This window comes from Panthera pardus, unplaced genomic scaffold (assembly GCF_024362965.1).
Source record: "Panthera pardus isolate Hobbes unplaced genomic scaffold, ASM2436296v1 HiC_scaffold_20, whole genome shotgun sequence".
In the NCBI taxonomy this organism is placed as follows: domain Eukaryota; kingdom Metazoa; phylum Chordata; class Mammalia; order Carnivora; family Felidae; genus Panthera; species Panthera pardus.
Window position 1 is genome coordinate 34155448 of NW_026526766.1, and position 23228 is coordinate 34178675.

At 39.3% G+C, this 23228-nt stretch overlaps 1 protein-coding gene across 33 annotated transcripts in view; it reads right to left on the reverse strand.

The window, feature by feature from the left end:
* The window catches only part of PTPRD (protein tyrosine phosphatase receptor type D), a 1374111-nt gene that overhangs the window by 502660 nt on the left and 848223 nt on the right, over positions 1-23228 (reverse strand). For 7 of the 33 annotated variants that reach the window (XM_053907936.1, XM_053907935.1, XM_053907934.1 and 4 more), the window contains exon 1: positions 16402-16692. The exons of the other annotated variants lie outside the window; for them this stretch is intronic. The gene's annotated coding sequence lies outside the window, so the exon portion shown is untranslated. Of the gene's footprint in view, positions 1-16401; positions 16693-23228 lie in introns of those variants that run through there. 33 annotated transcript variants of the gene reach the window in all.

The following is a 23228-nucleotide window of genomic DNA, read 5'->3' on the forward strand; positions in this document are numbered from 1 at the left end:
AGGGTAGGGACTTCTGCATGGCTCAGTCAGTTAAGCATCCGACTCTTGGTTTTGGTTCAGGTCATGATCAGTATCGTGGGATTGAGCCCCGCATTATACTCTGCACTGACAGCATGGATCCTGCTTGGAATTTTCTCTCTCCCTCTCTCTCTCTGCCCCTCGCCTCTCTCTCTCTCTCTCTCTCTCTCTCTCTCTCTCTCTCTCTCAAAATAGATAAATAAACTTTTAAAAAAGAAGAAGAAAAGGGTATAGAAAGGTGAAAACAGTATCACTCGACCACTGTGTTAGAGCAGTGCATAGAAAAACAGCTTTGGAGTCACGTTTTCTTTCAAATCACCCTGTTGTAACCCAAGCTACCTTTTCTTACTTTGCCCCTGTCAGACACACCCAAGTGGGATGTTCCACAATTCTGTGCCTTTCTGGTCTTTACTCAGAATGCTGGCTACACTTGGGGACTCGTATTTAATTTGGCAGGGGTGTCATTACATAAATTTAAAATACTAACACATAAACCACATATTTCTGAAAACTGATCATGCCCATCCTTAATTTTTTTCCAGATAATAAAATGATAGAAAATGATTAATTGCCCCTTTAATGGACCTAGCAACCCTTTGGCACCAATTACATCAATTAATTATAGTACCACACCAGATCTAATATTGCATATTCTACAGTGCATGTAACAATATGTAGGAGAGACTTCTACCAGTGTCATGTATGGATCACCATGTCACCTTACCTAAGAGTTCTCAGTATTCTTTCTATAATGACAAATTTAAGTTCTACGTTCTCACCTAGAGCACTATAAGCCATGACTGCAGTGTGGTGGGCTTCAGCAGATCAACTACTAAATCTTGCTTGGGTGAAAATGTGTTGCTGTTTTATATAGCTCCTGACCTTATCATAATATTCTTACAACCATCAAGATTTAGATCTTTAATTACAAGAGGAACCTGATTTTCACCTTGCTTACTGATAGAGATGGTAACTATATTCACAATAAAAAGCCAAGACTTGAAAAATGAGACTTTGCAAGAGGTGAGGTTCCTCAGGCTCTGGTGGATTAATTGGCCCAAAGTAGACCTTCCACTTTTTCACTCTGTTACAGGGGAAGCTGAAAATGTCAGGAAGCATAAGCACTCCCATCCCCGCCACAAATCCTTTTGGTAAGGAAATAAATCAATCTGTTATAACAGAAATGAAAACAACTTTTATTATTTGTATAGTTGAGAGACTTTCTGAGAAAGGGGTGGGAGACACTGTTCATGGTCTGAAGCAAACAGCAATTTATTAGATGCCAAACACCCTCAGCATTGGGTGTGGACAATCCTCTGCCCCTAACACAGACCTTTGCATTTTCTTTAAAGCAACAAGTACTGCTTAATACACAAATTGGTTGTATGCCTTTAAAAACACTTATCCCTCCAAAAGCTGTTTTTGTGAATTTTGATTATATAACTGGAGGTACATACCGACAAAGAGTCTCAGAACGGATTAAAACAAACAAAAAACTACACCTAATGGGTAACTACTTTTTAAAGCATTTTTAAAACAAAGCAACTTCTTTATATAACTATAGTAACAATGCAAAAGAAAAAAAAAATCTACCTGCAAAATGCAAAGGCTGCAACTAAAAATACCAGGATCTGTGATGCTCCCTGTAGGAGGTGATAGAGACTTAAGATGTGAAAGGAAAAAAGAAAGGCATTTGGGAACAATTATCTCAAGTTCTGTGACCAAAGGAGAGACTGGATGGGTGAAAAGTGAGGCTACGTTTCCAGGAACTGTTATAAGTAGTTTAGTTTTTATCCCTCCTCCTTCATCTGACTATTCTATTATCGTTCTACAAAAATTAAACTGAGCTTTGACCCCTTGCCAAGGCAACAAGGAGGGCAGGAGAGGTGGGGGATGGGGCTTAAGGTACAGGTCCAGTATTGTCTCGACTACTCTACCTCTCATCCCCACCGGATTGTCAGGGGTGAATCTGGAGTCCTCACCTGCCCCACGTTTCTTACAATAGCTTCCAACAGTTCTTCTGATACATGATTGTCATTATTACGTGTGACATGTGACACAGGACTGGCTTGATCCCTGACACAATTCAAGAGCACTGTAATAAAGCAAAAGGATAGTAAGAAACATGCTAAGAGGAGGCTAGGTAATGCTACTGCATCCCCAGGATGTCCTTCGGGCCTTCCTCCTGCCCATTTCAGCCGACCTAACCAAGACATATTTGCTCTGCTCTGCATAAGGAACTTTAAGATATCAGAACTCTCCAGGTTGCCGAGTCTATACCTGTTGTCCATTAAAAGTGTCCCCATTCACTGTCACAGCATCCTGTTAGGATGTTAAATTATATAATCACACTATTGAGCCCCTTCTTTCAACCATATTGCCACTCCATAATCCTGGTATATCTCTGCAGTGAAAATGGCTGAAATACAAACAAAAATCACTTGGAAAATAACAGAAAAGATTGCTGACGAAATCAGAGGAGATGTGGTGGAACTGATATCCTTAATTTGTTTCCTTATTTGGCCACAGTACAAATGTATTCCTCTACACTAAGCAGGTACAAAATAAAGAGTATGTATACTTGTCATTAGACAGAAAGCAATGACTCGGCCATCAATTCACTTGCCTTGAGGATGTATTTCTGAGACACAATATCTTTCACTTACATCTGGCAGGTACATTCTTTCCTACTACGATCAATGGGTATTGTCATTACGTAAATGGTCTACCTTTATTTTATTATATATGAAACCTCAAAAATACCAAATGATGTTTCAGACCGATCAGATAGGCCAGAGCTGTCCAACACAGCTTTGTGCAACAATGGCGATGTTCTGTGTCTGTGTTGTTCTGTATGACACCCACCACCAACAGCACAACTGAGTTTATAAATATATTTCATTTTAATTAATAAGGACACTTGGCATCTTATGGATGTGTGTGTGTATATATATGTATGTACATACATATATATGTGATAAAGAAGATCTACATCCTTTTCTTTCCTTTGAGTTTTGATGAGAAAAGGCAGTCGATTCCTCGTCAAAGCAGACATTGTCTGATATAGAACCTTCCTCCAAATGAGAAGCAGCAATGCATTGGCCAGGACCCCATTCCTGGCAGTATAACAGGGACAGCGTTAACGACAGAAAAGAATAGCCTAAAATTCAGAAGACCACGGCTGAAGGGCTAGCTGGGACGGTGAAGTCTCTTCTATTCTTGGGCTCTTAGTTTCCTCAGCAAAACAACAGGAGATTTAATCTAATGTCCTTTCTAGCACCTTCAGAAAATTCCCCATTCACTCTCTGAGAAATGGTTATCCCTATGGCAAAGAGGCCAATGTTGCTTTTTTACAAACAAATGTGTTCAGCTGTCATCTGGTGATATGAAAACACAGTGTAGTTTGTCACTCTGGTACCTAAGCAATCAAGAAATAGAAAGAATCTTATGCATAAAATATCTAAAAGATAATATTTCCCCTTTACTTATAGATATTACTATGTTCACACAGGCTTGTAGATGCAAGTTTTTATCTATTTGATTATTTCATTATTTTTCTCAATTCCAGTTGCAAAAAAACATTACTACTATAAAATCCTCCTACAACATTGTGCATTTTTTCTTCTAAATCATGAAGATGATTTTGAAAAATTTATACAATCAGAAATGGTAACAACCCTTTTAAATACATTTGTTAAACATTGTTAATCACATTTATGTTACTTTTATTTATGTATACTAGTATGAACAACACTCACTAAGTGACTAGTTTGACATACCCCATTAAGGGCTCTATCATTTTAAAAATGCTTTGAAATACAATATCAGTCAGAATGAGGCTAAGAAGATGCATATTTTAAAAAATTTCTCATAGAAGCTAACCATCTGTACAATAATCCATTGTCTGCTCTACCAAGGTGATTTATTAAGGATAATGAAGCATATGATTTAATAGCTGCCGCAAATCCTTTTTCAAGTAGGATGGGTATAAATAATACAAAAAGATGGTCCAATAATAGCCAAATCCTAACCTAAGAACTATTCTATATGCTGGGTCACAGGAAATTAGATGAGCTCAATTAACTATGGATCTAAGTGACGTGTGGCTAGTAGCTAAGGATCTAACCACTCTTTCTTATTCCAGCAATGATTAGTATTACTATTTAGTGAATCCTGTAAGTCCTACGATCATGATGGAACTTTTTCCATGAATGGCTTTTTTCCACAAGACAACACAAAGCTCTCCAATAGGAAATGGACTTTAGGGTAGCACAAATTTTTCAAAATCTTAAGAATCCAGATCTGTGTCTATTTTTCGATGCAAATTGTACTTAGCAGTGTTTTGCTCGTTTGTATATCCCCACAATACTCTGTATGTAGCAGAGTTTAATGCAGGGCACTCTGAAGATGAATACATAAATGGGAGAGCAGGTAAGTAGTAAAATGAAGTCTCTAAAATCCTTGCAGAAAAAGCATGCAATTCTATATCCCTGTGAGATCTGGTTCTAACCTTTGCCAACTATTCTACATTTAAGCTCTGTTAGCCAATTGTCAAAGGTTATTTCCTTTGGTGGCAAAGGTTTCCATAACCAGCTTCTTGTAAAACATGAGAAAAACCCAAGAAATCATATACACTGTTTGCATGAAAATGTCCAAACATGAGCTCCTGTTTGCAAACTGACATTTTTCTCTCCTGGTTAACTCTATTAATATGTGAGTCTTTACTGAGACTTTATGTAATCAGTGAGGCAAATCTCTGATGACAGGAAATAAAAGCCATCATACATGCCAGCTGTTTAGCATGAAAAGATTCCCTGGGTGTGCCTTACAAATATGGCAGAGCTACTCACTAAGGTGGCACTGCCAGTCCTGTCCACATGCCACCCAACAAGTCCATTGAAAATAATATTAGATGTTACAAATCCTAATGTTCACATAATACTGGACTGTGGAAAATTTCCATGGCTAAACGTAATCAGGGGCCTATGTGTGAGACATATGTCATCTTCTAAAAAATGTATGCTTCACAAGCCACATTCACCACTAGTGTACTTTCACACTGCATTTCCTACCACTCTTGCTCTTGTGAGCTTGGCTTGCCAGAACTGAGATCAATTTTATTAGATACCATTAGTCTCTGTTAGGGCGGTCATTTGAATAACAACAGATTGGCAAGTATAAAACTAAGGCACCTGTTGTACATTTGGCAGCCTGGATGAAGCCCTTTAAAATGAAAACAAATACAAGCTATAATCATGCCAGGCAATGGCTTTTGGTTCAATAATGACCATGTGTCAGAATTAAGTGCATCTGGGAATTCCTACCCCAGCCAGATGTAAAGGCAGATTTGTCTTGTCTAGTGACATATGAGTAGATACACACAATATACTCATATTTGGCTTTGTCTTAGTTTAGTAGAGAAGTAGGTAAGTGGAACTTAGCTCAAGTAAAATAAAAATTACTAAAGAGCAAGTGGCATTATCATAAATTGTAGAGTTAAATATTAAACATATGGGTTATAAGATTTGGGCCATGAACTAGTCCATCTCTGATTTTTCTGTGCACAATTAATTTGTTCATGGAATACATAATAAAATTATGCCAATACTTTGACTACACTGAGCCAGGCCATGGGCTACGTGCTAGAGATGCCACTGGGAAAAGACATGGGTTTTAGCTTCGAAGAATTTGTAATCAATCAGACCACAGACAAGCAATCACAATGCACTATTATATAGGCTAGGTGTCAAATTTATTCAGTGCTTGTTTAGTGCATAAAGAAAGGGTATCCACTCGGGAGAATGGGAAGTCCTCTTGGAAGAGTTGTCAGCTAAGGTAAGACCTGAAGGACTAGGTGACTCAGGAAAAAAAGGAAGAGGAAGGAACTTCACACACAGAAGAGAGAAGATATTCTCAAAATTACAAATGAAAGAGTCAACAGAGTAGTGCCTCTTGGAAACAGCAAATACTTTAGTATGGCTGGAATGTATGTGCATTGAGGTGTGCACTGAGGGGAACAGAGATAATGAACATGAGGATGGAAAGGTGGCAAGAGCTAGGCAGAGAGAAAGGTATCAAGAGCCAGGTGACTTGCTGCAGGTCAAGCCTTAAAAAGAAGGAAATGGGGAAGCAGAAGCATATTTGAAGGAGAGGGACTACTTGCTCATATTTGAGTGTCTTAAAGATCACACTGGTTGCAGAGAAGAGAAGCAACTATAGTTCATTCCCAACTAAACACAGAGGCTGCAATCTGGGCAAAATGACAGGGACCTTGCCAACAGGTGTCTGCTAACCTATGAGAAGATAGTGAATAATTTGGTTGGAAGAAAGTTAATATTCATTTTGGTATATGTGGGAATGACAAGTTATTTAGAGAAAACATATTTTAAATGATAAATTTTAAATCAAAATTTAAATTCTATATTTCCTGATTTTTTTGGTAAAACTAGATCATAGATCAAGTTGAGTCTGGACAACAGTAAAATCAGACTCAAGTACATTCAGGCAATCATTTCTTAGGTAGTATCTGAATACACATAACATTTACTGAACTTGTCATTCTTAATTTACAACTATTATCATCAAAACACAATAAGAGCGTCACTGTTGGAGAACCCTCACTACATATTACCCAAAGAAAGTAGGATACCCCACCCCAGGCTTCTAGGAGATTGTATTTATATATTAAGTCATAGGAAAACATGGCTAAACAAGACAGTATACAATTGGGAGAAGTAGTTTGGAAACCTGGGCAAAGAATACTTAATGGTTGACATTTCTGTAAGAGCCATAAAGGACTAGAGAATTTTTCACATAACTCTAGTTTATGTACCATATCAGATTTAGAACTTCAGGGTGGCTTGTTGTCAGAGAAAAAATAATTTTCCAAATCATCAAACAAATATAAATCCTGTATTGTATTATTTATAAAATCATAATTAATCAGAAATAGGCCTCCAAAAACTGACAAAGAAAAAAGCTGAACCTTCATAAAACAGATTAAATGGAGAAAAACTTACCAAGTCATCCATCTGATATTGATAATGAAATTAACAGGTAGGCAGTGAAAATAGAGTATTTGAGAAGAGACATTATAAGTGATGGAATTTCCCAGATAAAACTGCATAGGGCAGGCTGCCAATAAATAGAATGCATATATCTCAGTCACTTGGCATAATTTCATTTCTTTGATAGGAGGACGCTCTGCAGATAATCCTGCTGGATCCATATTTCTCTTTATACAAAGTGCTTTGATTCCTTACCTGTTGGGCAGTTATGAAAATACCAGCCTTTGTGATTTTAAAAACTATTCTTGGTGGAAATATTTCATTTAACCACTTCTGATCCAAAGCTCAGGCAGTTGTGTCACTGCTTTATGAAAAGCATAAAATTTTAGAGCTAGAAGGCAACTGCCAAAATTAAGCCATCTAATCCAAACAACTTAAGTATAAAAAAAATCAATGCCTCCAGTCCCAAACAGAGAAAGGAGCAGAAGAAAGTCATCAGAAATGTTGGAAACCTACATAATGCCCAAGATTTTTCCTGAATTTGGGTCAAGACGGCACTATATTGGTCTTATTTGCCTGGTATATGTGAAATAAATTTTTAAAAATCCCGTCACACACAAGAATCATATAGTGAGAGTTAAGACCGGAGTAGACAAAAGTTGGGATTGTAATATTGCTTGACTTAAAATCTTGGCTTTAAGTTCTGTCTTTACTATATCTATGCAACCTTGGGCAAATCACTTAACCTCTCGATGAATCCATTTCCTTCTAAATAAACTGATGATAATAAAAACATCAAATTTATACAGAGTTACTTTAGAGATTAAATGTGGTGCTGAAAAAAAAGTGCTATGCTGAATGCCTGGCACATAGTAAGCACTCAGTAAATTCTAGCAACTATCACTATTATGACTTGATGCATCAGCCACTGCTATTATGCTTCACAAAAATTAAAAGAAACTTAGTTTTTAACTACCTCAGTGTCCCGAGCATCATTAGACGTTTCAAATGAATAATTATTCCTCACATTCTTGATTTCAATTAAATTCAACTCAAACCAAATTCAAAGAAAAGGGCACAGTACTTGAGCTGAGAATTAGAAAATGAGAGAATAATTAGAAGGATTTCAATGGATGCAAGTTGGGATAGCTGGTAAGGAGACAAAGGATTCCAGAAACAGTGCCAGAACTGGAGGTGCCCGAGAGCAGTCTTCTTCCTGATGTCAGGGATTCTGAACTTGCAGGAAGATGAGCACCTGGGGTTGTCTGACAGAGGCTGTTGGTCATGTAGGTTAGGGTTCAAATGCAAAGTGCTTGGAATTCTGTGCTGAGGATTTAGCTCTTGAATGTGCAGACTTGAGAAAGTTGGCCTTTCAGAAAGCAAAACGTTTTAGGAAGCATTGAGAGGAGAAATGTGAGAACACAGAGTTTGCTTAGGAAGCTATGAATGGTGTGTTGAGCATGTCAACAACGCAGGAAAGGAAGCAGTAGAAAGGGAGTGATAAAGTTAAAAGAGATTACAGGAATCGAATGTGCAAAATTGGATCGAGTCAAGAATAAAAGGAAGGAAGGAGATAAAGGTGACGCCCAAGTTTCTGGTTCAGGGATAAATCAGATAATGAGGTACCAAGAAAAAAAAATGTCAGTTTGAGTATGGATGGAGGATAATATTTTAGGTTTATAAAATGCAGAGTGTGGGATCCAGGAGAGCTTCTATTTCTCAATCATCTAACAAGCAGATTAAAAATCTGGTCTGGAACTCCATTGAGAAATTGAGAAATTTATTTTGAAGATCATCTATGCAGAAATTACTGCTTCTATGAGAGGTGGATAGGTATACCACAGTAGACAGGACAAATGGTGACCTGAAGTGGGCCGTAGATGAAATGACTAAAAAAAAAAAAAAAAAGAGTTTAGTATAGAGATAGAGACACACTGGCCAAAATATCTAATAAAGAGGAAATAATGTTGATGGAAAAAGTGAGTGTCAAAGAACTCAGAGAGAACAACTACCATCCATGGGATATTTTCAATGGAAGATGCTTCCCCAAAATATATTCCTCTAAAAAAGATTACAATTCCGGGGCGCCTGGGTGGCTCAGTCAGTTAAGCATCTGACTTTGGCTCAAGTCATGATCTCAGAGTTTGTAGGTTTGAGCCCCACATCGGGCTCTGTGCTGCCGGCTCTGAGCCTGGAGACTGCTTTGAATTCTGTGTTTCCCTCTCTCTCTGCCCCTCTCCCACTCACACTCTGTGTCTACCTCTCAAAAGATAAATAAACGTTAAAAACAAAATTAAAAAAAATATTACAATTCCCTCTCTTTCCCGCCCAGGAAGAAAGTGAAAATTATCCCTTGGTCATTAAGTGGATTCAGAATATGTAATTCATTTCCAATAGATTACTATTACTTACAACTAGTCAAATACTCTTGATAGATCCATTTAAAATAAGATATAAAACCATGTATCAAATAATCACACTGGACTATTTTAACCAGAGACATCGTTAAGCATACTTTGTTTCTCTCTTAAAATCCTTTAATAATATTTCAATTAAGTTACTACTACAAGTAGTTTGGATTGTTTTTACAGAGAGGCCAGGGTCTACTTGTATAGTAAAAAACCCTTAGTGCACACACTCAGTATGTCCCTTTAGTTGGGATGGAACATGAGGGGGGGGGGGCGGTTAAAAAATATTTTAAACATTGGAAACAAATGTCTTTTTGACCTATAATGGGACACTGGATCAGCATTTGATGTGTCTAGTCTAATTTTTCTCTGTGAAATTGTACTGGCAGATCTTAGCGAGAGACAGAAGGCAGTAAATTCCTATCCTCCATCAATACATTTGACCTCAGAACAAACCCCACAACTGGCTACAGGCACCCACCATCCATCATTGCTCTTGAAACCCAATCTTTCGGGGAAGGACAGCTGCACTGAGCAAAGAGCTAAGGAGCTTTCTAAGATGCACTACCATTAAAGAAAAAAAAAAGGCAAGTTTTTGGTTCAGTATTTTAATTAACTGCTTTTCTAAACATTTCTTCCCCCAGACTGCAGTTTCACATCAAATATCATCAAGAATCTATTAATATATTTTTTTTTTACTTTTAAGCAAAATACTCTTTGTATATTTTAGGTAAAACCATTTCTTGCTTTCCCTTTAAAAGCTTTTTGAGATTGCGTACCATGACATACTGATATATACAGACTTCAATAAACATGCTGGAAAGGAAAGGTAGTTCCAGCATGCGTAGTAAGTATAGCATGTCCACAGCACGATGCAAATTGGGCAAACATGCAAAACATCCGCATCCAAGTCCTAACTTTTAAATCAGGTAGCAATAATGTGTAGCAGATAACTAAAGACAGCAAAACTCTATCGTGAAAACTAGAAATGATGAATATAACATGTTCCTAACAAAACTCTTACAACCAGAATGTGTTTAAAATGAAAAATAAGACAAATTCTCATTATCTATTGGGTCTTCATTATATCTATGATTATTTCCTCCACTTTACAGACAGTGAAACCAAGACACTGAAACGTTATACAACTTCTCCCAAGATTTTACAGACAATAAGTGACAAAACGGATGTATAAATTCAGATCTTCTTGTACCAAATTTATGTTCTTTTCACTACAGCAAAAGAAGAAGAAGGATAAGGGAGGAAGGAAAGAAGGAAGGAAGTACCTTGAGATTTTGCAATGTTTAGCATTAGTTTCCTATACATTATATACTAGAAGGATTAAATAAGATTGAACAAGAACTAATTTTCAATTATTTATATATTCAGTGCTAACAAAAAATTTTTGTTAATAAAGGTTGATTTACTGAAGCTGAAAAGATAAGTCTCTTATTACTTGTGACCCGATGATACAGAGAATCCCTTTATATATTTGAAGGTTCAATATCTCCTAATATAAAAGCAATACTAAGAAGTGCTATTTTCTAAATGCAACTGGCAGTCTCAATTTAGTTAGCTACTGCTACATTAAGGAATATAGCTCGAAGGCTGTTAAAAAAATACAATTAAGAATTTATAAATTCAATCAATTTCATGAAACTGACAGAGTTACAATGCTTAAATCCAGTAAATAGCAATGTGGTAAAGGTCACACTGCTCCTGACATTGTTATTTGAATGTCAAAGTTAAGAAGAGTTTCTGGTCAGTGAAAATCCAAAGAATTTACAGAAAGCCTAGCCTCAGATGCCTGCATTTTCTTTTATATTTTGTTGTAAATGCTGAAGAAGCCAGAGAAGAGCCTGCCACCTAAGAGCAGTCATTTGCAAAGGAAAGCAAGACATGTGTGCTGCAGGGGGGGAGCAAGGATCCTCTAAGCGGTCTCAACATTACTGGTCTGCCGAGACACCTGATCTGCTGGCTTATAGACAAAATTAGTTGTCTTAGCTTTCCAAACTGTCAATTCCTTCATTTAACTTACTGATCTATGACATAGGATTTGATTCAAGGGACAGCAAAGGTGGAAAGTGAAGAAAGAGTTCAGTTTTGCTCTATTTTTTGGTAATTTTTAAAAAGCTATAGACAAACTGACAAGTATTGACACGATCCAATTAAACATATCAGCCTCAAATAGAAAATAATGAACAGAAAGATACTGAATGAATTATCTTGAGAAGGAGAACACTGGGCTTTACAGGCATTATTTTAGTCATCCCTCCCCCTCTCCACCTGACACATTGTTTTGAGTGTATAGCAGTACATGTGGATATAACACTTAAATTATTTTAACATTAAGTCTTAAAAATATTTGATAAATAAAATGTCAAAAGAATAAAATGCAAACTTACTGATGATTACGTGAAAACAAATGGGTAATTTATTAGAGGAGAAACGAGGGGCAGAGGCCTTAAATGTAATTTTGTGAAATACTTCTTGTAAGAATTCTATTTCATTAATGCTTCAGTCTAGCACCACCGTCATGACTTTATTATTTAGGCTGCATTAGGTCAGAGACTGCTGTAACGTATAAGCATTTGCTCTTTGACCTCCCCAAGACTTATGACGCAAAGGAAATGCTGAACTCTTACATGTAAGGCTATAATTTCATATAATGAACAATCATGAAGCACAAGCCATATATTCTTTCAGCTATCTTTCTTAAGGGACTAATTGTGAAGAGCCGAAACACATTTTTATTTTAAAAATGGGGAAGAGGGGGAGTTGGACACTTCAATTGTCAAAACAAATGCAAGTCAAGCATGAAATTTTAAAAGTGTTACCAACTACTAATTAGAAGCAAATGAGATTATTCATATAGAAAACATATCCCCAAACAAACCAATCCTTTGGTGGAAATATCACTGTGCTATGAAATTACAGAAGCTTAAACAAGTGATGTTTGTGGGAATACAATTCATTGACAAATCCCTTCCAAGCAATCTTCTTCCGCATTATCAGATTTCTTAGTTGACGTGTTATACAGGAATCCTCAATCTTGTCGTGCACGGAAAGAATTAACTCTTCCCTTTGCTCTTTCTTGGCAAATCATTAATAATACAAAAAGAAATGTTTTTAAACATAGACTTTGCTTCAGGCTGCAAGGTGCCTTTCTGCCATCACAAGTAAGCAGCTTCCAGAAAAGATTTTTTTCAAAGAAACCAAACAGTACAAAGAAAAGGTGAATAACTCCTTAGGGCAAAAAAGCACCCAGAGTAGGCGTAGCTTAAAATATAACTTGTTTTCTCACACTAAACTTTTCAACCAAAAAGTACTGTCCCTTTAAGAAAATAAGAAAAAAACATAATACATTCTTTGAATACTCTGGAAAACTGGATACTTAACATCTGTATACTTAGCACTTCATATATCTTATAATACAAATCCTAAAGGTGTATTTTGTGGCCACTAAGTTGAGCACACTATGTCAAAGGTAAAGTTCATTTCTGAGATAACCAGAAACTTTGGGGGGAATTAGGAGGGTAACCATGAGCAAAGGTTAAGTGCTTAGATTTAAAGACCTGAGTGTAAAAGTTTGATGCTCTCAGGATCACAAGTTAGAGCACACACATACTCAAACTCTCAGACTACCCACAGACGCACAGCTGAAACTGAAGGGTAGTTTGAAAGCAAAATCACCTTGAGGAATCCATCTTTCCTGAAATGGTACTTTTCATATGTGATTGTGTTAATGAATTCCTATTTTTCCATAGAATCTTTTTAAAAATAGAACTGTTTAATGGCTTGATAAATCAAGCTCAGTCTGAAGGAAATCCAATATGCAAATGCCATTGGTGGGCTCTTTTACAAATAGTCACCCTTGTCAGTTTGAAAAACTGAAAATCAACAAAAGAACAGTGTAAGTATACTTGACCTTATTGCCTAATGTCTATCAAGATTGCCACAGCTGGTCGATTTCAAATTTGTGAAACTGACACTTAAAAATGTATAGTCCATCTTCAGCCCAGGTCCCTCAAGTGCTGACTACACTGGAGTCACAGCCTCAGATTCTCCTTCCATACTAACTTGCACAGCACTTACAAAGCTAGTTTAATCACACCATCAATCTATGACTACACTTTCCTTAGAGTAATTCTGTTTCATTTATCTTTTAACCCTACATTATGCAAATGACATCCTTATCAGCCCAATAAAAAAGTTATTAATGTTCCTACTTGTTTATCCTTGATATACACTGAGAAACTGAGATCACATATGAATTTGCACAAATACCTCTTCTGTTTCACATTTTATATGAAAAATCACCTTACACCACCATGGTCTTAAACTAGTGTTCTTGAAAAACTCTTCAATCAATGTCTATGGCTAACATTAGAGTCTGAGTTAATAGGCTAAAAACAAAAACTTAGGGGACTGCCTACTTTTTTTTTTTTATTTTAATGTCTCTCTAGGAAGGGTTTGCATATGCCATAGGAGGGTATCTCCTGGATATAAGAACAGTTATACAGGCCCCTAGTGGCTTAGCAAATAGCAGCAGATGAGGGGATTCCGATTCTCAGTTCTCGACTTTAAGATATTCTGGCTTTAAATGAATGTCAATCTTAAAAGGCAAATCAAATCACTGTATTTAATACTTTAATTATTTTTACTTTCATGATTATCTACCAAAATACACATATGTTGAAGTAGATCACCACATTTCATTACTTTAGTAACTACAACCACACTGGTCCAAGAATTTGTGTTACATAACCTCCACAATAAAATATTTAACATCCATCTCTTTACATGTCATTACAAAAGTAATATATTACTCAAATATATTAAGATATATTTGAGAGACAATTTTCTTCTTTGAATTTCACTCATTATACTATTATTACTGAGGGCTTTAAGAACAGATAATTTCGAAGTAAAGTGCTGACTATTGTAAATGAAATACTGACACAAACTGAATGCCACTTTTAAAATAGTAAAAATCTGCATATATTTCCCAACAACAGCCAGTGATAAAACTCACAGTGGAGCGCACCTATTTTAAAGGATGTACAATTAATAACACCCCTTAATCCTCATCTTCTTGCTGTCTTTCCTTTACAAAAGAAAATTCCAGGCAGGCACATTTACAGCTTTTAGCAATTTTTAACTGGACACAATCTGACAGCTGAATTCATGAAACTGACCAGCTTGTCAATTTCACACTTTGAAAGTACAATAATAGCTGATAGCGTGAGGGTGAATTTTAAAAATCTGTCACAGAATTGCTAGCTCCATTGAAAAGCAAAGTACAGTACATAATTATGGGAGGTGGGAGGTAAGGTCATTTTCTTTCTATGTCCATTTAGGGTGTCTATTTCAAGAATTCGGACATCTAGCATTTAACATTTATTCTATCTTTGTTAAGTCAATAAAATAATATCTATCTGTGGCATATAACACAGTATGCTTTCAAAATAAGTATAATATCTACTAAGCATTGTCCTGGATAGCCTCATATTAGCATCGTCAAGTTAGTATCATCTAAATATTCTTTTAAATCAGAATATTTCAAGTCTTGGTACATCACCTCGGTTCTACTCAAGTTGAGTAGTGGGTGTGCACACTTTCAAACAGGACAGAATGGCCAAAATGATAAAAAGTATCAACGGTTGGACTAAGTCCCCATATGTGTGTTATTACAGGATGGTTGGAAGGAACACATCAAGGGGACAGGACCATGTCTGTAGCTCTGGAAGTCCTACAGTAAATCTATCTCAAGTCACAAGCAGTTACTAGTCTCTGAGAGGCTCAAAATGAGGGTGCTAAGCTCTGCCAGGTCAGTGCCACTATGTCTACAGGCATGTAAAAGAAAAAAAAAAAAAAAAAAACTTTAAGAGATAATACAGAGAGAGTGATCCCTCCAGAATCTTCCTGGGTTCTTAAGGCACAAACTGTAGCTTGGTCTTGGGGGATCACTTCAAGAATTTTAGAAAACAGAGACATTCTGCAAGTCTGTACTGGGAGGGGAGCTGGAAACAATACAAGTAGATTGCGATAGTCCGGATTTTGGGGAATTGAACTACTATTCAGAATCCTAGAACACCCAATTAATGAAAGCCAATCTCATACTTACTGTTCAAGATTTTTTTTTTTTAAGCATAAGAAACCTGACTTCATTTGTTAGTGCTTCTAATTGAAAACCAACCTGGCAGATAAACAATGCAAGTTCTCCACATGCCTACATAAAAGCTACAATCAATCGACAGAAAAGCAAAGAACCTTTGGTTTGTTGTGGCTTTCTTTTTAAATTGTTTCCTGCAACTTGGATTTTTCATTATAAATTCTGCGTCTCCTTCCCTACGGAATGAGTAAAAACAGCAGCTTCCCGTAGCAGAACTACAATCTTTGATTCTTGCCTTGGAAAGGTCTCCAAAACAATCCCCCTCCTCTATGGCAGCCTTGTAGACTTCGATTCCTGCTATTTCTCCTTCCCCCCACTAGTTCAGAGGAAAGAAAGAAAAAGAATTCGCCCCCTCACCATAACCAGCCCTCCTTAAAACAGTAATCACTGCCTCTTAAAAAAAAAAAAAGATACAGATATATACGGAGCAGAATCCCTGGGTAGGGTCGCCTTGCCCCACTGCTCCTCCATTTCCACAATACTCTGCCCACCCTAGGAGGAGAGAGCGGGGGTCCATCCAAACAAACACCCTCCATCTCTAGAATTTCCACTCTCCCTGGTCTGAGCTTTTACCCACAGGCAAGCCGTGCAGGGGAGGACCTCTGCCCAAGGAGGTTCAGAAGAGCAAACTGTGTGCGCTCCGGCTGCCGGGGCGCTGGGCTCGCGGACGCGGGAGTGGGAAGCTCCGGCCCGGGAGACGCGGGCTGCCGGAGCGGGGCTCTGGGGCAAGCCCCGAGCGCAGGGAGGGGAGGACACCGGGGGCGGGGGCGGGCCGGGTCACTCGGGGACTTACCTGGTCATGTTGGCTCCGGGCAGCCGCCGCCACCGCCTCCCGCGCCGCCACCAGCACTTTCCCCCAGCGCCTTCGCGCCCCGCCACGGCCGCGCAGCCCGCGCCTGCCCGAGCCGCCGCCTCTGGGCGGCCAATTTAATCCCGCGGAGCTGCGGCCGCCGCCGCGGGAGTCCCCCCAGTCGCTGCCGCCGCCCGGCCCTCGTACGGCCAGCCCAGTCCAGAGCGAGGAAGTGGAGGAGAGTCAGCGAGTGAGTCCAAAAACCCGAAATCCAGCATCCAAAGGAGCGCGTCCCCCCGCCCTCCCTCCACCCCTACCCCCTTCTTCTCCTCCTCCTCCTCCTCCTCCTCCTCCTCCGCCTCCTCCTCCTCCTCCCGGGCCGTCCTCCTGGCCCTTGTGAGCCGGAGGCTTCCGCGGCGGTTTCTCCTCCTCCCGCTCCTCCTGCTCTCCCTGCGCTCGCTTCGCCGGCTGCTGCCGCCGCCGCTGTGTCTGCTCTCCCTCCTCCTCCTGCTCTTCCTCCTCCTCCCGCTCTTCGATGCTCCGCTGCTCGCGGCTGGGGGGTCCGGGGCCGGGTCTCCTCTCCCTCCGCTTCTCTCGTTTCCTCCTTCCTGCTGCTGCTTCTTTTAAAGAGGATTCTTTGGCCACAAATAGCAACTCGGCTGCCCCCCTCAGCGCCTCCCTCCCCTTCTTCTCTTCTTCCCCCCAAAAGTGAAGCGCACGCGAGAGGTAACCAGAAACTGAGGCCGGCGGGGAAAGAGGGGAAGCGGGGGAGAGGGGGTAAGGCGACGTCTGGAGACCGGCCCGAGTGGAGTCGGGAGCCAGGAGGTGGGATGGCCAGTCCAGCGCAGTCCTTGGACCTGGCCTGAACCTGGTGGTTACGGTTGGAGGCGAGGTGATTTGGTGGGGAAATTAAATCAAAAAGCTCAGGAAAGTGATTGGAAAAGCTTCTTTCTTTGTTTCCTTGTCTGAGTGATTTCTAAAATCCTCGTAACGTGCTGGGGATCCCACAGAATCGCGGTGCCCCGGCGCTGGGAGAGTGTGTGTGCGCGTTGCCAGTGCTAGAAGTGTGAGTGTGGGTGCGCCCAGGCGCAGGGAGAGCCGGGCCCGCTGCGCCCGCTGGCGAATTCCTGAATCTGGACCACTGACCCACTGAAAGGGCCGGGGAGCTGGACGAAGGAGGGGCAAACAGAAGAGCTGGGCGAAGGAGGCGCACCACACACACACACACACACACACACACACACACACACACACAGGAGGGGGTGGGGTGACGTCACTCTCCAGCATCCATCCACCAGGCCAGAAAAGACCCCCTCTAACAAATTCACTCTTCTCCTAAGAGATGCACACCCGGGTCCTTCCTGCTCTGTGTCCTGGTGCACTGGAGGAAAAAAAAAAAATACTGATCGCGCCCCCATTCAAAGCAGTTATAATAATACAAGGAGCGCTCCTTGATGAGACAGTTTGTGTCCGCCCCAGTTCACCTTGACAGTGTTATTCAGGGATGCTTGTAGGATCTACTTTAGAGTCAGAGAGGAAAGGAAGTATGGAATCAATCTTACTGTGACAACCTTTGTTTTGCTTCCATGCTACCCCCTTTTAGGATGTTGGAAATTCACTGCTCCCAGCTTGTCTGAAGAACACCTAAAACCCTCTCCCTAGACATGCACTCAGTTGTTCCGCTACACAAGCTTCATCTGTGAACCCTTCATCCACAGAACACACTGGGTGGATTGTTAGCTAACAGGCACATTTTAACCTTCGTCACTCCTCACAGGATCTCTAGCATGTGGACAAAGTCAATAGCTGGGAGCCACCTTTGGCAATTGGCCTACCAAAATTTTATTAGAAACTTGGTCAGAAAGGTTAAATAAAGTCAGGGCCTCCAACCCCTCCCTTGCTCATTCTGCGTTCAGGCCAGCACATACACAAAATACTTATGCCTGCAGGTTCAAGGCTGTTTTTGAAAGGGCAAAGGTAAGATGATCCAGCATCCTGACTGTTGCCTCCAGCTGCATGCTGTACTCCTGAAAGACACTGAAGGATTGGTCAGTAATCCTCAGCCTCTTTTGTGCTCCAAAAAGAAGTCACATATTTTTGCAGGAGCCTTGCTAAATTAAGTTCAGTTTTCCAGCATGTGAGGGGACAGGGCAGGAGGGATCGTTGTGGCCTGACTCTTCCTTGTACTTGTGTGTGTGTGTGGCCTGACTCTTCCTTGTACTTGTGTGTGTGTGTGTGTGTGTGTGTGTGTGTGGTCAGCCTTACAGTAAAACTTTACAAGAAATTCATATCTGTGCAAGCTTCTGGAGCAAGGTGTACCCTTCAGGCTTTTTGATGACATAAGGAACTGAGAGGCTGAGCAGGTGTGATGGACAACTGCCCCTGTGCCTTAAGGATGGATTCAGAAATCTGAGCAGGTGATTCTCACTCAAGGTGTAAACTGTAAACTGATTTGGCTTTCTCCTTGCCACATTCTCCTCCATAAACCGCGAGTCCCATTTTCATCTTGCAAAGTTGGATGTCAGAAGGACAAACAGAAAAGTTCTTAAAGCCCTAATAATCCTTTGCTGTTGCCTTTGGTGGAGAGATACACATCCCTCTGCCACATTTAAGAAGAGTTGACCAGGTTGTTTCAGCATCCCGCTCTTGATTTCAGCTCAGGTCACGATCTCACAGTTTGTGGGATGGAGCAGCGTGGGACTCTGTGCTGACAGTGAGGAGCCTGCTTGGGATTTTCTCTCTCCCTCTCTTGATGCCCCTCTCTCTTTCTCTCTCTCTCTCTCTCTCTCTCTCTCTCTCTCTCAAAATTAATAAATAAACTTAAAAAAGAGAGAGATGATCTGACCAGGTCTGACCTTATTTTAAAAGATCCCAGTTGGGAAGGCTGACTGCTGTCTAATAAGAGTGTACTCAAGGAAGTAACAATGTAACCTGCTGATAGCAAGTTAGACTACCTAGAGAACCTAGAGATGATCATGACTAAGGTGAGCAATCAGCAGGTAGCAAGGGGATCCAGAAAGAAGAGACAATCCAGACAGAGAACAATATAAGTAAGTGAGATTAGCCGGAGGACCATACTTTCCTGACACAATGAGGTCCTAGATGCTCATGTCCTACTATAACCAAATGTCTTGGAAAAAGAAGTGGCAGTGGGATAAGGCGACTAGCAAGTCCGAGCTATTTTTGTACAAGATCCAGCATTATTCAGGGCAACAATGCTGAGGAAGAGGAGATGGAAGAAACAAAGAAGCCAGACTTTCTGTGCACATCCTACAGAGGTGGGGTAAGACAGCTGCCTCATATACAAATATTAACACATTCACAACAGATTTGTAACAAAACAGCACTCTGTGGCATCTCCTATAACCTCTGGGAATGTTTGCTGTTTGGAGATTTGAAATCAAAGAACATCAGAAGTGGGCTAATTATCTGTTGAAATCACCTAATTTTATAGGTAAGGAAACTGAGTCCCTGAGAGTTTAAGGTGATCCAACTATTTGGTGGCAGAAGCAGCCCCAAAATGCAGATATCATGACCCAGGGTTCCCCTGCCCCCAGCTCTTCCTAACTGCCCCTAGTTCTAGGTCAAACTGTTTTTCCCACTTATCTATGAGCAATAAATATAGATTGTTTTAAAACTATAAATACTTACATGAAGAGAAGTGAAGAAATAGGACTAGACATTTTCTTAGTTCCTTTCCACTCTAACATTCTGTTATGAATAGCATATAGGAACTTTGCTATAGCACAACCCCCTCTAGTGCATAATTCAGCACACAATGAGTATGAGTCTATTTTGGACCCCGTCCAAAGGAGTTAGTTCCTAGAAGTACTTGAAAGATTTTATTCTCATCTATAATGAAACATCCTAAAAAAGACTAAAAATAATCATAACAGCAATGATAGTAATCATTTGTTACTCTTGTATTATGTACTAAACATCATGCTATCCCACTGTTTACAAAAGGCACATTATGACCTTTCATGGGTCACAAATCCAGTAGGTCATAAACAACTTTCTAAGCAAAAGAAATGAAAGTAGGAAAGAAAAGAAAGAAGAGTGTGCTACATATACTAAATATTGTTCTGTAAAACTTATGTTTTGATCATGTGACTAGCAATTAAAAGTTTCGAAGACACTGCCTTGCCTCCAGTCTTAACAAGTGCCTTGCTAGTTAAGTATAATTAGCCCCATTGCACAAGTGAGGAAACAGGAATCCAGAGACTAATCTGGCCATGCTGACATAGCTGGCTTGTGGCCAAGCTAGAATTTTAAACCTATATCTGTTTGACTTTCAATTTTGTGTTTTTACTTCTATTTCAATTACACATTATTAACCAAGGAATCAAATACTTGTTGTCGATGATATTTTCTTTGTGAGGGCCAGTTTTTTTTTTTTAATTTAATTTAGAATGGAGAAACATGACATAGGTTCAAGGGACATGTTCTGAAGATGGTGAAGAGTTTCATAAGGTACTGAAATGAATATCTGAGACCTCGTCGTATAGGTGCTAGTCATGTTTAATATAATTCACCAACTTGCTGCTAAATGCACAAATGGGATAATAATTTATGGTTTTAATCTTCAAATGACCATTAATCTCTACAAGTGTTAAAATGTTCATTTGAGAGAGTTTTCCCAGTTTAATTCATACAGCATTTTTCAGGAGCTTACTTCTTAGTCCAAATACAGAACTGGCAATTGAGAAAGGTAAAACAGATATTAAATATAGTCACAAAACAATATTTTGATTTCTTTGGGAACACAGGATCTTCAGTAATCAGACTATACCATAATTCCACCTACGTTGTAAAAAAGAAAGGAAGGCAGTTGTAACTTAGGTGCCATGCTACTTTTTATTCATATAATCCTATGCATTCTACCAGTAACATTGCACATTTAGGTGCTGTTATTGCCCTCCTTCAGATTGGGAAGCTCCTGCACAGAACTAGGAGGCAAATGAAATGAGAGTCTAATCCTGGTCTTTCTGATTCCACCAATCAAAGTCTCTTTACAAACAAGGGGGCTTCCAGGAGACAAACAGCTGGTTAGAGATTCTGAGCCTTGCTATGCAAACATTCACATTTTTCTCCATGTGAAAGAAATGCACTGTCTTTTTCTCCAGGGCAGCATTTCTTGTTGCTGTCAGGCAGCACAGCACTGTTCTCTTAAAGAAAAGCAATCCACATCTTCCTCTAAAGACAGGCCTAGAAAAGCCAGGCCCTGCACCCTGACTCTGTTCAGTTCAGCTGCTGCATTTCCCCCTCACCTGCAGTGTGTAGAGGACGTTATGGTACGATGCTATTTTCCATTGGCTCTGCTACTGGAGATTACAGCATGTGACTGTGACAAATGGATATTCCCATTAAATTCTTTAGTAGAGTGGGGCATTCCATTAACCATTGGCACTATCCCAACCCAAGTGAAACATGGGTCATTTTTTTCCTGTGAGCAAGAAATGAAGGGGGAAAACAAAGGATATACTCTAATTACCTTTCTCTCTCTCTTTCTTTCTTTTTTGTTGCATGCATTATGATAGCCGTATATTACAATTATTTATAATTAATATATGACAAGCTGTCAGCTAAAATTTAACAGGTGATTTGTCAAGAAGTTCCATTAACTCATACATTAAGCAGTGGGTTTCAATATTCCCTAACAATAAAAGTGTGTTTTGGTTTTGTTGTCTTAAGTATATTGTGTTTAAATATTCAGAGGCCACCAATCTTTATATATTTGCAGCATCTTTTAAAAATACAACTATTGCTAACATAAATGGACACTCTATTAGTAATGCAAGGAATAAGCACATTTTTTGTCACTTTAACCTTTAAATGCTAATGTTTTCATTGACAAAAGTAACTGCTTAGTGTTTATTTTTAAGTTTTAAACTTTTGTGATTTTTAACACATTTTCCAAATGATGTCTTTGGTAGTAAAGGCAAAGCTGAACAAAGAGGAAAGTAATTGCGGTTACTTATGTTCCATTTAGAGTTTGTATCCTACACTAGAGAATTTCGAAATGAAGGAATATTTTAAAATACAGAAAAAGATTAAGAAGTCACCAGAAAGCCAGTAATTAATCACTCAATAAAGGGGAAATCTACAGAGACCAAAAACTGGTGAAGCAGGCTCCATTTTGCTGAATAGCAAAAGAATGGGGCACATGGTAGAAATGAATCACATATATTTCTTGGGAGGGATAGCAAGAGTCTTTGAATGAGGAAAAGCTTAGTTTCACTATCTACAGAATGTCAATGGCATGGGCTATACCCTGGAAATAAAGTTAAATTTTAAACTACAATGTTATTATTATTGGTTCCGTGGCCAGCCAAAGTTCGTATTGTTTAAAAGAATAATAGGAAAAAAAGAGAGAGAGAGAATGATAAAAAAAGGAAAGCAGCATTTGTTTAAAATTTTATCACATGAGGTTGACTCTTATCTTTCAAGACTAGGACTTGCCACAGGATGTTAATGACTCCCAATCAACTACTGTAGAGGGTGTTGAATCTCCTTAATAAAAGAATGTGCTTCAAGATTCAATGGTTAGGATGAGGGGGGGTGCGGGAAAGAAAAAGAAAGCAAGGGTAAAACCTGAAGCACAGCAGTTTTTCAAAGCTTCTAAGACTTCTGAGTCCACCAATCAAGTTAAGTTTTCACATTTTTAGCAAGAACGCCATAAAAAGTTGTGACTTCATTTCTAAAGGGTCTTTCAAATAGTTTCAGAAAATGATTTTCAGAAACTCAGAAATGACATAGCACAAGTTGATTTCCGCATAATAGTAAGTATATCTCTTCACAGGCTGGGGATTATAAATGACCAGTGCAAA